This window comes from Pelodiscus sinensis, chromosome 3 (genome assembly GCF_052426305.1).
Source record: "Pelodiscus sinensis isolate ZL-2025 chromosome 3, ASM5242630v1, whole genome shotgun sequence".
In the NCBI taxonomy this organism is placed as follows: domain Eukaryota; kingdom Metazoa; phylum Chordata; order Testudines; family Trionychidae; genus Pelodiscus; species Pelodiscus sinensis.
The window spans coordinates 44,626,776-44,642,456 of NC_143054.1; positions in this window are offsets into that span (position 1 = coordinate 44,626,776).

Here is a 15,681-nt window from a genome sequence, read left to right on the forward strand (position 1 = left end):
ATTTCAAGAGGAATAAAGTACTGACGCTAAAGTGAATGCACATGGTTTTGATTTGTTTGTGCTAGCCATCTGGCAGGTAGAAACTTTGCATCACCCTTGATTAGTCCTGATATTACCTAGTGGAGAAAAAAGTTACCAATAGCTTTGGGATCAGTGGAACTTAGTGTAACACCTCCAAGCCCCAGCAATGAATGTCTCCAAATAGTTTTTCTAGGGCAGTTCCTTTCCTTTATGCAATAGCAGCCTTTGGGAGCATCACCCCTACTCTTTTCACAGATGATGTGGTAGTTTGTGGAGTTAATGATAATTAAGGTTCAACTGCTTCTCAGGTGCAGCTGAGAGGATTAATTAAGTAGCCAGGCAGCTCCAGGCCTCTTACCCCAGAGAATGGTGTTTCTTTTTGACCTTTAAAAGAACCCTGTTAGATTATAAACAAATAATAGTTATAAAAATAATTAACCTAACTGTTTAAACTTAAAAAACAACAATTGATCTGGTAGCACTTTATAGACTAACAAAACATGTAGATGGTATCATGAACTTTCATGGGCACAGCCCGCTTCTTCAGATGACCGGAGTTTTGAGTTTAGGATGTGGAGTCCCAAAATAAATAGGGGAGAAAAAGGCGGGGCGGGGGGGAGAGAGGACAGGAGGGGGAGCGGGAAACAAGGAGCAGAGGGTATGGAAATATCAAAGGGAAAAACAGGAAGGCAGAACTGGGAATCAGTAAGCATCTGAAGAATGGGTAGTTAAAATGAAGCAGATAAGAATCAAAGTCAATAGATAGGAAGGGTACTAATACAGGATTCCTATCTATTGACAGGATGCCTGGGACAGGAAGGATTGAAGAGAATACCACCTTCACTCCAAACTCCTTCACTGGTACTCCCAGAGCCCTGTAGCCATTCTTGATCTGCTCAAGGTCACACCTTGCAGTACCATTAGTGCCCACATGGATGAGTAGCACAGGGTAGTAGTCAGAGGGCCTGATAATCCTTGACAGTGCCCTCATAATGTCTTGGGTATGGGCCCCTGGCAGGCAGCATACCTCCTGAGATGACATGACAGGGTGAGAGATGGGTGTCTCCATCCCCCTCAGAAGAGAGTCTCCAGCCACCACTACCTTACGTTTATTCCTCTCAGTGATGACTGCAGACTCCCAGGCTTGGGGGACAAGGCATCTCCTCTTCTGCTTTAGTGAGTGATTCCTTATCTCCCATATCCAGAACAGCATAACGGATCAACAGATCTGCATCTAGACTGCCATTTTTTTCAAAAAACCTCCATTTTGAAAAAAAGTGGTGGCCATGTTTATGCTACTGAGGCATGGGATATTTAAATCCCTGCTTCATTAGCAATTTCAATGTGCTTGATTTGCATCCCTCTGTTGACAGAGGGATGCAGTCTAAACATAGCCAGAGAAGAAAGATGTCATCCTGCCATATTTTGTAAGATTACAAAATCTTACACACATCCAGTGATAATACTGTTCTTGGTTACAGCTTCTGTGTACTGCAAGTCTTGTCAAAGGGCCCCTTGGACTAGACAGAACTGGAGCTGAATGAAATTTTCATCCTGCCCAAGAAGAGTTTGTTTAATTACCTGTTACATCTCCAAGCCAAGTGCAGGGACTGAATCCCATTGTCAACACATTCCATAGGGAAACCTAATAGAATTTCCTTTCCTTCTAGTTAAGTCGCAGTAGGGAGTGTGACAAAGTCCCTCCCCCATGATTTATGAGATTGGTTTATGAATATAAATATTCATAACTAGAAGATGCTCTGGACAAAATACCCCATGTAACCTATCAATTTTAATGTTACAACCTGTTGGATCTGTATATCTTATTTGGGTGCAAGTATCGTTCTTGTATATGAAGTTAGAAATATGAGGTATGAGCCTATGCAAATGAGAGCCATCAATGGTGCTCTGGAAGCCTTAATGACTGCGTGATCAACTTAATGACTTGAATACAGCCTTGTTTGTCCTTTAAGTCTAAGCAGTGGTTGGTCCTAGGAAAGCTTGTGACCAAACCACCTAGCAGCAGGATACCAGTTTGACCAGGTAATTTTCTGTGGAAGAGGGGATAGAAAACAAAATTCCTGCCCAAGGAAAGTCTATAAAAAGTCTATGGGAAGCTATCAGTCCCTTTTTCTTTGGTTAGTGTGACTTGAAAGCATGCCTGAAACAAGAGCAGGTTTTAGTGTAAGTTTGCAATAATCTTTAGTGTATTAAAACTAGCTACACATTCCTTTTTATTTTAAATCTGTAATTTACTTTTATCTGTCAGTTTTCACTTTCACTTGCTTTACCCTAAATTCAAATCCATTTGAACTTCCATTTGAAAGTTGGACTCAAAGTCCAGTGAAGCTGAAATTGTTGCATTCTGCTTAGCAGAGTCTGGCGGCGGAGGAGGAGGAGGAAGAGGAGCAAAAAGGAAAATCCAGTGATTCATAAGATGAAAAAAGCAATTTGTACAGATGTGTGTTTAGTATGGTTTGGGTTTTATTTATAACTCTCACTGTAAAATGGATTTTGTATTTGTAAAAGACAGTTACTATGACAAATGGCCATATTTGTAATCTGTAACAAAAGTTTTAGACAACGTTTCACACAGCCCATGCATTGTATTCAGTATAAGGTGATGGAGTGGTACAAAATGTAAATAAGCTTAGAACAGCTTTACAAAGCTATTTGTAGAAAAAAACCCAAATGTTCATATAAAATATTTAGTGGGTTGCCGAATCATAATCAGACTTTTATTAGGTTTGTAAAGTACAATATATAATTTAGTTGTTTTGTTAAGGAAGCTGTTAGCTATTTGCAATAAATGAAGAGCTTTTTAGTTGTGCATAATCTCTTTGTATTTGCCAACAGAAGGTACTAAGGATTTGGGTTTGCTATAGGCTTAAGGTGGGTATGAAAGCAGAGAAGCTGCCACATGGCGTGGAAGAACTGAAGATAAATAAAGGGCAATAATTGTGAAGTGGCAGATCATTTAGAAGTCATTAGGGTTCCTTGTCTAGATAAATAAGGCCATACCTATACTGACATGCAACTGACGAAGTGGGTCTTTGCCCACGAAAGCTTATGCGCCAACACTTCAGATAGTTTAGAAGGTGCCACAGGACTCCTCGCCACCTATACTACAGACTTTGGTCAGTGCAAGTTATGCTGCTACACTTAGTATTCACTAATGCATGTGCATATTTGGCAGCACATTCTCATTAAGAGTGTTTGTATTAACAGGGCTTGACAAGCGGCGGTGAGCCCTGCTCGCCAGCCGCGCGGTTTGGCACGCTGCATGTATGCAGACCGCGCTGTGCATGCGCTGATCGTGCTGCAGCTCCATGATGGCTTAAAATCTACTCGTCCTGGGTGAGTAGATTGACTAATTTGTCGAGCCCTGTGTATTAATGCACAGTGCATGGCACAATATTAGGTATCGCAGTGTGCAACCCATCACCTTCCAGTGTGCTGTCTTTTGAGTTGCATAGGGATGACTGGAAGCAATGGGTCAATTTCCCAGCCTTTTTCAAGATCCTGCGAAGCCCTTCTTGTTATCCACCATCTCTCATAGCTCTGCATTATGATCATAAGTGTTGCAAGCACAGCATTCATGATCCTTTGGTATTTGCACAGCCTACAAGAATAACCAAATCATCATGAGGGACATAGTGAGAACCAATTCAAGGTTGTTGGTAGAGTTCATGGAACAATTGGAGACAGTGGCGTGCCAGTTCTGAGCCCAGGAAATGAGCATTGAGTGGGTGGGATTGTATTATAATGCAGGTATGGGTCAATGAGAAGTGGATGTAGAACTTTTGGATACACAAAGCCATATTCCTGGCTGTGCATGCTGAGCTTGCCCCAAAGTAGGGGCACCTGCATGAGAGCTGCACTGACAGTGGAGAAGTAGATGGCAATCACACTGGAAACTTGCAACTCTTGTTTAATATCATCCAATGGGAAAGTATTTGGAGTTGGAAAAATCTACTGCAGGGGGTTTTGTCATGCAGGTGTACATGGCTATTAATTACATCCTGCCACACAGGACTGTGACTCTTGGTATTGTGCTGGACATAGTAGATGGATTTGCAGAAGTGGGGTTCCTGAACGACAATGGACAATATATGTATCCCTATTTTGACTCCAGACCACCTGGACCCACAGAATATACCAACACAAAGAGCTACTTTTCTATGGTTATGCAAGCACAGGCAGATCACCCAGGTCACTTCATCAACATCAGTGTTGGTTGGTCAGGGAAGCTGTATGATGCTCACATCTTTAACTACACAGGATTGTTCATAAAACTATAAGCAGGGACTTTCTTTCCCATGATGAACTACCATTGGGTATACTGAAATGCCCGTAATGATCGTGGAGAACCTAGTTTACGCTTTGCTCCCTGGCTCATGAAACCAAACTCTGGACACCTCAACAGCACCAAGGAAAGAGTCAGCTACCATCTCAGTAGATGCATGACAGTTGAATGCTCTTTGATAGATTGAACAGATATAGTTTACTCACAAGACTGGATCTCAGAGAGAACCATCCCAATGGTTACTGGTGTTTGTGATTGCTATGTCCTGCATAACGTTTATGAAGCTAAATGGGAAACATTACTGCCAGGGTGGAGGGCAATGGTGGAGCAGCTGTCTGCTGAGTTTTAACAGCCAATTGCAGGGGCTATCAGAAGTGTTCAGCACTTAGCCAGGCTTTGAAAGAGCACTTTAAGAATGAGACACAGTAATTCATTGTGGTGTAGTGTGCTCTACCTGGCCCTTCTGTTTTGAGGTCTGTTAAGAATTTTGTGGTGTATGAATGTAACACTCTCAATGCACCTATAAATTTGCAGTGCTTGCTGTACATTTACGATTGTTACATTGTGTATTTATCACCAATCCTTAGAGTTGTGTCATGCTGTACAGTAACAAACTAGTGAGTGCTTTCAGAACTGGTAGGCATTTTGCAGACTATGTTGGGAACTAATAAAGATGCATTATGTTCCAAAGAATAGACTTTTATTCATTAAGAAAACCAGCTCTAAGAAAAATCTGTGCAATGTAAAAGCAAACATGCTTAAAACTCAATAAATCAATAGAACAGAATAGAACTTATCAAGAATAGAACAGAACTTATCAAGAGGACTGAAAATATCTGTCTATTTTAGCTACTTACTGCCATAACTTTCACAGGTCAGTTCAAGTTCAAGTGAAGCTGTAGTTGTCCTTTATGACTCAAGAAGGAGTGGTAAGCGTAGGGATGTGGTCACTGATGCCATGTGCACTGTTGAGGATTGCTGACTGTTGTGGGAAAATGTCTGACCACAGAGGAAGAATTAAGGCTGCTATTCCTAAAAACCATAGGGAGAGGATTTCAGAGTATCCCCATGAAAGTTTCATCCAGATCTCTCAGGTGCTTTTTAAGGGATATCTCTGTGTACATAAACAATGTACTCTACTGCTCTCTCCCTCCCTTGCTTACTTCTATAGGGGAATGAAAAGCAGATACCAACTCTACTTCTCTTTGCTATTCCAGTATGAGTTAAATAATGACAAGTCAACCTCTGTGTCCTGTTAAATGGGAGGGTACCATCACCGTAATGGGAAATACATTTACAAAGTTACCTACAAAGTCTTCCTGTGCATCAGGATTGCCAGTGCTTGACTGTTAGAATTGACTAAACTGCACTGATGTCTCAAATGGGTCTTAGATTGTACATAGTTATATGTCCCTCCACCTTCTCCTCTTCTTCTTCCTCATCCTCACTTGCCAGTGGCTTGGACTCCTTGATAATATCCACACTGATGTGCAGGGACAGTTCTACAGGCAGGTGGAGGAACCTACAAATTGTGTGGCATTTCAATGGATCATATATTTTAAGGCCAAAGGGACAATTAGATCATCTAGTTTGGCTTGCAGTATTCACCCATTTACCTCTGTGATGAACCCAATGATTTGTCCCTGACTGAAGCCCATTGTCCAGAAATACCATTCCCTCAGTGAGAATTTTTCCTGAGTAAAAAGGCTTTTATTTCCTGCCTCTGAATTTCTGTAAAAAGTCGTGGATACATTGATACTGAAATAGAGACTTGACACTTCAGAGAAGGGTTTGAAGCACTGATTATATTTAGTGATTCTTGGGAATTTATTTTTAGATGTCTCTGAAAAAGGAAAGGGATCTAGCAAATCTTCTTTTTAGTCTTTTCCTATCACTATCTATTCTGATATGTTGAAAATACATAACAAGTCCTAGTCAAACAAAGCAGTCCTGGTCATCTGAAATTGGTACAATTTTCAGACACAAATGGCCACAACATAGAGTTCAATGTAATTACAGCAGAGACTAATTTGGCCTCAGATTTACGTCCGGTACACTCGGGTAGGTAGGTCAGTGTTGCCCAGCCAATGTGTAATGCATATTGTCTATAACAGGAAATTAAAAAGACTGACACATTTCTCTCTGCTGAAGGAGTCTGGAGCACATGTAGTATTCTCCTCAGTCCTTCCTGTCAAAGGTAGGGGCCTGGAGGCGAATGCCTGGCTACAAAGATGGTGTCACCAGGAGGGCTTTGGCTTTCTCAACCATAGGATGCTATTCCAGGAAGGACTGCTAAACAGGGATGGTGTTCACATTTTGAGGAAGGGGAAGACCGTATTTGAATGCAGGCTGGCTAACCTAGTGAGGAGGACTTTAAACTAGGTTCGATGGGGACAGGTGACCAAAGCCCACGGGTAAGTGAAGAACATGGAGACTTGGGAGATGGGTCAGAAATGGAAGGGAGTGTGGGCTATAATAGAAGACAGAAAGGAGGGACAAGGCAGAACTGGGAGGCAAGATCAAATTAGATGCCTATATGGAAATGCAAAAAGTAGGAAGAACTGTAAGTGCTAATAAATAAATACAATGACATTGTTGGCATCACAGACACTTGGTGGGATAATACACATGATTGGAACATTGGTATAGAAGGGTACAGCTTACTCAGGAAGGATGGGGGGAAGCGAGGGGGTGTTGCCTTATATATTAAAAATGTACACACTTGGACTGAGGTGGAGATGGATGTAGGAGATGGACATGTTGAGAGTCTCTGAGTTAGGCTAAAAGGGGTAAAAAACAAGGGTTATGTCTTGCTAGGGGTCTACTACAGGCCACCTACCCAGGAGGAAGAGGTGGATGAGGCTTTTTTTGAACTACTAACAAAATCATCCAAAGTGCAGGTTTTAGTGGTGATGGGGAATTTCAACTATTCAGATATATGATGGGAAATTACCACAGCGGGGCACAGACAATCCAATAAGTTCTTCGACTGCATTGAAAACAACTTCTTATTTCAGAAGGTTGAAAAAGCTAATGGGGGGAAGCTGTTCTAGATTTGATTTTAATAAATAGGGAAGAACTGGATGAGAATTTGAAAATGAAAGGCAGCTTCGGTGAAAGTAATCATGAAATCACAGAGTTCATGATTCTAAGGTAGGGTAGAAAGGAGAACAGCAAATTAGAGACAATGGATTTCAGGAAGGCAGATTTTGGTAAGCTCAGAGAGCTGATAGGTAAGATCCCATGGGAGGCAAGACTGAGGGGAAAAACAACTGAAGAGAGTTGGCAGTTTTTCAAAGGGATATTATTAAGGGCCCAAAAGCAATCTATTCCACTGCATAGAAAAGAAAATATGGCAAAAGACTGCCTTGACTTAACCAGGAGATCTCACATGATCTAAAAATAAAAAAGGAGTCTCATAAAAAATGGAAACTAGGACAAATTACAAATGATTAATATAGATTAAAAAGTTCCTAACTGTCAGGGTGGTTAAAAACTGGAATAAATTGCCTAGGGTGGCTGTGGAATCTCTATCTCTGGAGATATTTGAGCATAGGTTAGATAAATGACTATCAAGGATGGTCTAGACAGTACTGGGTCCTGCCATGAGGGCAGGGGACTGGACTCGATGACCTCTCAAGGTTCCTTCCAGTCCTAGTACTCTATGATTCTATATTCTTCCCCACAATCCCCCTGGCAATTTCTCAGTGTCACCTGAGGGAGAAATTGCCATGAAATAAATATAATTTAATGAGGTCAAGAGAATAATGAGGCATGCCCTCAATTCATGTAAATTTGTTTTATTGCCTTCAGTGGGGCAACATTAGTTTACAACAGTCGAGGATCTGGCCCAGAATAAATATTCTTTTTAAATTAAACATGATGGAGTCAAGAACTCAAGACTGCTCTTTGCCCCCTACCCAGACACAGTGTATTTTATGTATGCTCTGCTCTATTACCTTTAATGTCAAGGTGACAATACCTGAACCACTGTGATGGTAACTGTAGCCAGCCGTGCTTACTATTCCTCTGTAAATGATAAAATTTTGGAAGTAGCTCCGGGGCCTGAGAAATCCATCAAAGACCCATGTCTCAAACCACAAGCCAGGTCAAATATAGTTCAATAAGGACCAGTATTTAAGATGGGGCACTATAGTAATTGCTTTCAGAACAAGTCTATACAAAAAGTACTATTTACAGATGCTTAGAAAAGTGGTTGGAAAGAGAAAATCCTTCACAAGTTGAAAGAGGAACATATCCATTGATGAGAAGCTAATTGTCCCGCTGTTTTCTTCACTTTTGAAGACACTGCTGTCTCCCACACTGTGCTCTTCAAACTCAAAACAGCAACTAATAGAGTATCTTGTATCACAGAAAATCATGACCTGCAGTATTTTCTCCTTTGACACAGAAACCTTGAAATGTTTGTAGAAACTGTAGAAACCATTTTGTATTTAGCTAGAAGCCATCTTGTATAACAGAAAGCACGTAGACCAGAGTGAACTTTCTGTCACCCCGTGAGAAGAAGCCTACAAGATGGGCTACTGGTATGTGTTAATTGGGCTGGTTGGGACAGGAGATGTACTCCCTTGTTCCTGTCCGCCATCTTGCTGATAAAGCTTTGTTTTTCCAAGTTTAATTGAAGATTTCTGTAATTGGACGCCCTGACGTCGGACTGTTTGGCTAAGAGTATAAAGATACTAGGATTGATTATATTAGCCAGCCTTACTGGGCCTGGCTTTGCTGGGACCACGTTTGGCTCATGCTTTATTAATTAATAAAGCTGTTTGTTAGCTGCCTAAACAGAGAGGAGTGTTTTTGCTTTGACATGTTGTTTGTAAACTATTAGATGATATAAAAGGCCACTCACACAACTGAGTCATACAGTTCATGGTGGATCACAACATTGGAAAGTTATTACAGAACCTATTCTCATTCTCTCTCTCTTTTTTTTAACAAAAATAATTATTTCCCAAACAAAGTCCAGTCACTATATACACATGCATGCACATGCATGTTTTGTGGGCCTATGGGTATCACTTAGGTGTTGACCCACACTGATAATTTCAAACATCTTGCTTATGCTACAAAGCCCAGACAAAACTGTTTTGTCAGATTCCAGGTACCATTCTCAAAGCAGATTTACCTGAGAAAACAATACTGAGCAGGATCTCTGATGCTTCTTTTTAAAATAAAGATGAAGATTAAGTACTTCTCTCCTTTCAAATGTACTAGATAAAAGTACTCTCCCTCAGTCAGATTCATTGTATTTGATTATTCTCGTGGGAATAGGGTTCATCATGCTAAGTTACTATGGCTGTGTCTACACTGACTACATAACCCATAATAGCTATGGAAATGAGAGAAGTCAGAATAGGGAAATGCGCGGGGGATTTAAATATCCCCCGCAGGATTTAAATAAACATGGCCACCGCTTTTTTCCGGCTTGGGGAAAAGCCGGAAAAGAGCTTCCAGACTGGCGCGATCCTCCAGAATAAAGCCCTATTCCGGAGGATCTCTTATTCCTACTTGCAAGTATGTGGCCAGTGTAGACACAGCCTATGACTATAGTGAGAAACCAGGACTAATCTATAAATTGAGTCCAGAGGGGAAATACATTTCTGGTGGGACAGGTATTAAAGATTTAGACTCTGTATATTCCCCAGCAAAACAAACCAAACAAAAAACCTGAGAAAAAGTGGTTACTCCTCTTCCCAACAAATCCTATGGTTGTGGCACTCATGTGGCTGTGGAAGACCCAGGTTCAAGTCCCCACCTGCCTCATTGAGGACATTCTAGGAGTGTGCTCCAACCATTGGACTATAGGTGCTTCTGCAGAAAGTCTCACTGATTGTTGCCTGTTCAGTCCGTGTATTATTAATTAAATATTCATTGGACCAGAGCAAGCGGATAAGAATGTCTCTATAGCCTGCTGGTTAGAGTCTCATCTGAGTTCCAGTCCTTGTTCCAATGCACATTGAATTATTTATTCAAAGTGGAACAGCTTCAACTGGAGCACTTAAGCAAGACATATTGCATCACCCATTGGTCATGATACTCACCTGCAACAGGGGATGTTTATGCTCAGGCCTTTTCTCTGAATCAGGCAAAACTTGAATGGATCAGAAACAATGTGAGTACTCTACTCAAGGGATGATGAGGCATGAAGTAGGGAAGGGCTGCTCTTCCTCCAGTTTTGTGAATTGGTGCATATATCCCCAGAGGAATTTAGCTTGATTTTGTTTTCTAAAACTAGTCCATGAAGTTGTGTGGAATTCACAAGTCATTGCAGCCAACCTGAAACTTATTTTCCATGAATAAATTAGTTATCCAAAAATGTTCACCCAGCTCTAATATCTTCTTTGGAATACCTTCAGTCCAATGAGGCTGGAGCAAGGAAGAACACACTTTCTGTAGCACATCTGCTAATTGGTGAGATAATGTATAAAAACAATCAACTTCCTTTCCTGGTCCATGCTGATTTTTTGTTTAGCAGCTTCTTGGTATTCAAGGGCCAAACCCTTAACTAGTGTTAAACGGCATACCTCCGCTGAAGTTATAAGGCAATTTCCGGCCATTACTCCCTAAATTATTAGCCCCGTTTGATCATCAGCACTTTTGATCTGGGACTATGAAAGGGCATATCACAGGCAATAGAATTTTCCCCAGTTACCTCATCATATTCAGCCCAGACATTTCTAATCCTTTCATAATCCCAGATAAAAAATGCTGATGATCACACAAAGCAAATGGCCTATTTAGCCCAAAATTGCTGTTTTTTGTTGATATTTCAAAGAATTTTGCATTTCTGATTTGCTGTCCATTATCACTCTTTTGTCTCTTTCAGCATTTTTCCCTGCTAATAGATGAAAACTGGCCTCAATGAAATCACTGTCTACATGGAACAAAAAACATGCAGCATGGCTACAGCTGGCCAGAGTCAGCTGACATAGGGTGTGTCTAGACTACAGAGTTTTGTTGACAAAAGTGGACTTTTGTCGACAAAACTATACCTGCGTCTACACTACTGCTGAGTTCTGTCGACATAACGTCGACAGAACTCAGCAGTTTTGTCGACGCTGGTAAACCTCATTTTACGAGGCATAACATCTTTGTCGACAGAGTTCTGTCGACAAAAAGGGCAGTCTGGACGCGGGGGTTTCTTTTGTTGACAGAAAAAGACCTCCAAGGGAAACCCCCTGCTGGACAGTCCTTCTTCAGGAAAAACCTCTTGTTCCTGTCTGTAGCCATGTTTTAAAGGCACAGACATCCCTGGCAGGCATTGTAACAGGAAGCTGGCCACAGAGAGATCCTGTCAGCACACAGCTCTCCCAGCTTCACCTGCATGTGGCCATGTGTGCAGCTCCAGCGCCACGAGGCCCCCAAGAACCTTTGAGGGAGCCAGCCCTGGTGCCCACAGGAGAGAAAAAAAGAGCCCCAGACTGGTCAGGGACAGAGGTCCTGACACTGCTTGAACTGTGGGGGGAGGAGGAAGCGGTCCAGGCCCTGCACACCCGGCGCAGAAACGCCAGCATCTATGGCCGCATGGCTCAGGGGCTGGCCGATTAAAGGGCACCACCCCAGGACACTGCAACAGGTCCGGGCGAAAGTGAAAGAACTTCACCAGGGATACCTGAAGGCCCAAGAGCAAAGCTCGGCTTCAGGTGCAGCCCCAGCACACTGCGCCTATTATCAAGAACTGTACCGCATCCTGGGAGGCCAGGAACCTATGTCTGCACCGGTGCTCATGCAGACAGGGTTGCACACACCGGTGCAGCAGAGCTGGCAGGAGGTCCCCAGGGAAGATGTAGAGGAGGAGGAGGAGGAGCAGACGGAGGACACCCTGACCCTGACTCTGCAGCCTGTCCTGGAGGCACAGGAAGCCTCGCAGGCATCCTCCGACGCTGGAGAAGGAACATCAGGTGAGTGCAGGCAGGGTCACAGACATAGAACAGGGGAGGTGGGAGCAGAGAGGATACAGAGCAGTGTTCACATCTTGGTCCTCCCTCCTGGACAGCTTGCATCTCTCTGTGCATGTACAAGCAGGCGGGCAGGTGGTGGGTATGTGGGTAGGGGCCATGGGAGACCCAAGGTGCTGCAGGCCCGTGTCCTACTGTGGCTGCACACTGGTCTGGCCTGGACAGCCACAGTGGAGGGTGGGAGGATCTAGGGGGTGGAGGTGGACATTGTCCTAGCCACAACGGGGCCCCTGTGCAGCCGAGGTGGCTGGCAGGGCCAGATGTGGCCTACCAGTAACAACATTCCCATCCCTTATTGTAAGGACTTGTGTGTGAATTGCTAACACTGATCGGTTCTCCCTCTTCTCCTCCACAGCCGGACCTGCTTCTGCTGTCTGCCGAGCAACTCCTGTGCCACCACCCACCCGGTCACACAGCACCCGCAGGCATTGGAGGACCTACAACGACCTCCTGAGGAGGCATGTGGAGGCCATGGAGAAAATTGAGGGCACCATGGCCAAAATGCATGAGACCATGGCCGAAAGAGCCAGGGAGGAGGCTCGCTGGCATACTCGCCTGCTGCAGGACTTCCTCCCACAGTGGAGCACAATGTCAGGAGCACAATGGAGCACAGTGGAGCACAGGAGCACAGGAGCACAGTGGAGCACAATGTCGCCTGCTGCAGGACTTCCTCCCACAGTGGAGCTATGCCAGGTCCTCTACCCCTAGGGACTCCTCCTGCCCATCCAGCTCCAGCCCCCTCTCACCCCCCCCTCCTCTCCCTCAACCCCCTCTGACCGCCCTTCTTTTCCCTCAGCCCCTGCCACCCCTTCCTCTCCCTCAGCCCCTGCCACCCCTCCAGCCCTGCCCCTCCTCCCCCCCGCTAGAGCAGAGTCATTGTCAGCCCCAACTCGAGCCCGAGGATGGCAGGGTCCACGGACAAGGGGTGGCAAAGCCTTGCGGCCCAGGCGAGGCCGCCACTACCCTTAAGTTGTCTGCCCTCCCTCCCTCCAGGTTACAATACCCCCTTCTACCACAGTTTCAGTTCTACCACAGTTAATAGTTCCAAAAAAAGTTTATTTTTAACAGTTAATTAACATTATATTTTTCATATTTAACATGATGTGTGTATCTTAACTGCTTGGAGGCTGATGCAGGGATGGATTATGGGAGGGAAGGTGTTGGGACCGGGGGCCACAGTCCCCATTGGGGATACCTTGGGGAGTCATAGGGCTCCAGCTGAGAAGTGCTCACGCAGAGCCTCCCGGATGTGAACCCCCACCTGATGGGCTTGGCGAACGGCAGCTGTCCGAGGCTGCGCAAACCGCCTCCCCTTCACTTCAGCCATTGGCCCCCAACCTGGGAGGAAGGCCTCCCCTTTGTTCTCCACCAGGTTGTGGAGGATGCAACATGCTGCCACCACCTCTGGGATATTGTGTTCCCCCATGTCAAGGTGAGTTAGAAGACACCTAAACCTTCCCTTCAACCAGCCAATTGCACATTCCACCTGTAAACAGGCGCGTGTCAGGTGTGCATTAAACACTTCCTTGCTCGGGGTCAGATGCGCTGTGTATGGCTTCATAAGCCAGGGCATGAGGGGGTACACCGCATTGGCCACAATGAAGATCGGCATCTCTACGTCCCCAATAGCAGAGGTTCGCTCGGGGAAGAAGGTTCCTGTCTGCAGCCTTTCATACAGGTGTGAATTGCGGAAGATCCGATCATCATGTGCCCGGCCCGACAACCCCACACAAAGGTCCGTAAATAGTCCACGATGGTCAACCAGGGCCTGCAGCACAATGGAAAAGTACCCTTTTCTGTTGATATACCGGGTGGCTCGATGGGGTGGTATATGGATGGGAATGTGCTTTCCATCGAGTGCTCCTCCGCAGTTTGGGAATCCCAGCCCTGCAAAACCAGCCATGATCGTGTCTAGGTCTCTGAGGCGGACAATCCGATTCAGCACCTGTGAGTTGATGGCCCTCACCACCTGCAAAAATAGACACATACAAACACACACAGATTATGAAGTAAGAGGGGTTGACCAAGTCCTTTGGCAACCGTCCCCCCTCTCAAGAACCCAGAACTCCCCCCCCTCCAGTGATTGCTCCCAGTAGTATGATGGTATAAGGCACAGGAGCCCTCCACCACCTCCCCTCCATTGCCCCCCACCCACCCTTTTTCAGTTACAGTCCCCTTACGGACTGCCCCTCCCCGCCCCTAAGGGACTTACTTCCATCAACACAGCACCAACAGTAGATCTCCCCACACCAAACTGCTGTCCCACTGACCGGTAGTTATCAGGAGTGGCCAGCTTCCAGAGGGCAATAGCTACCCTCTTCTCCAGCGGGATGGCAGGGCGCAGGTGGGTGTCCTGTTGTTGCAGGGTGGGGGCAAGCCAGTTGCAAAGCTCCAGGAAGGTGGACTTCCGCATCTTGAAGTTTTGGAGCCAAGCCTGATCATCCCACTGCTCCATTACGAGCCGGTTCCACCAGTCTGTACTTGTTTCCATCCTCCAGCATCGCCTGTCCGGGAAAAAGTTTGGAGGCAGGAACAGTGCTGCTGCATCCTGAAGGAGGGGCTCCAGTCTGGGCTCAGGTTCTGGACCAGGCATTAACAGCATGAAAGTCTCATGCAGTTGCAGCAGCATTTGAAGCACCGTGGAGTGGGGCCAGCGCCTGGCCAGGGGAAGCTCTCGCTCCATGGCAAACAAAGGTTAGGAAAAACCTTAAAAAAAAAAAAAAACCCACACTGCTGTGCTGTGCCAGGAAGCAGGGCACTCCAAACAAGCACTGCAAAACCTTTGCTATCCCTCTAGGAGGTAAGCAAGGCAGCTGCAGCAGCAGAGCAACAGCTAGTCGGGGGGGGGGGGTGTCCCTTTTCGCATGCGTCTCTGCAGAGTGCAGGCAGCAGAACAAGGAAATACATGCTGCCCCTGTGACCTGGCAGAAGCAGTTCTGGGTACTTTCTTCTGTCGACAGAGCGTCCTGCAGTCTGGACGCTCTCTGTCGACAAAGCAAATAGTTTTGTCTATTGCTTGATTGTAGTCTAGACGCGCTTTGTCGACAGAAGTTTTGTCGACAGATTCTGTCGACAAAACTTCTGTCGACAAAACCCTGTAGTCTAGACATACCCATAGGCTCACAGGGCTCTGGCTGCAGGGTAATAAAACTGCAGCAGGCTGGTGCAAGGCCTCTGAGATCCCTTAATCCAACCCAAACCTGGATGTCCAGGACTGATCCCAGTGACCTAAAAACAGCTGACTAGGCTCTGATACTCAATACCACAGATATTTTTATCACAGTGTATACATACAATGGGAATTTTGCCACTGATATCAAGAGGGTCTGGATTTTTTCCATTGAGTGTATTTGCTTTGGGTAGATTTTCCTTAGG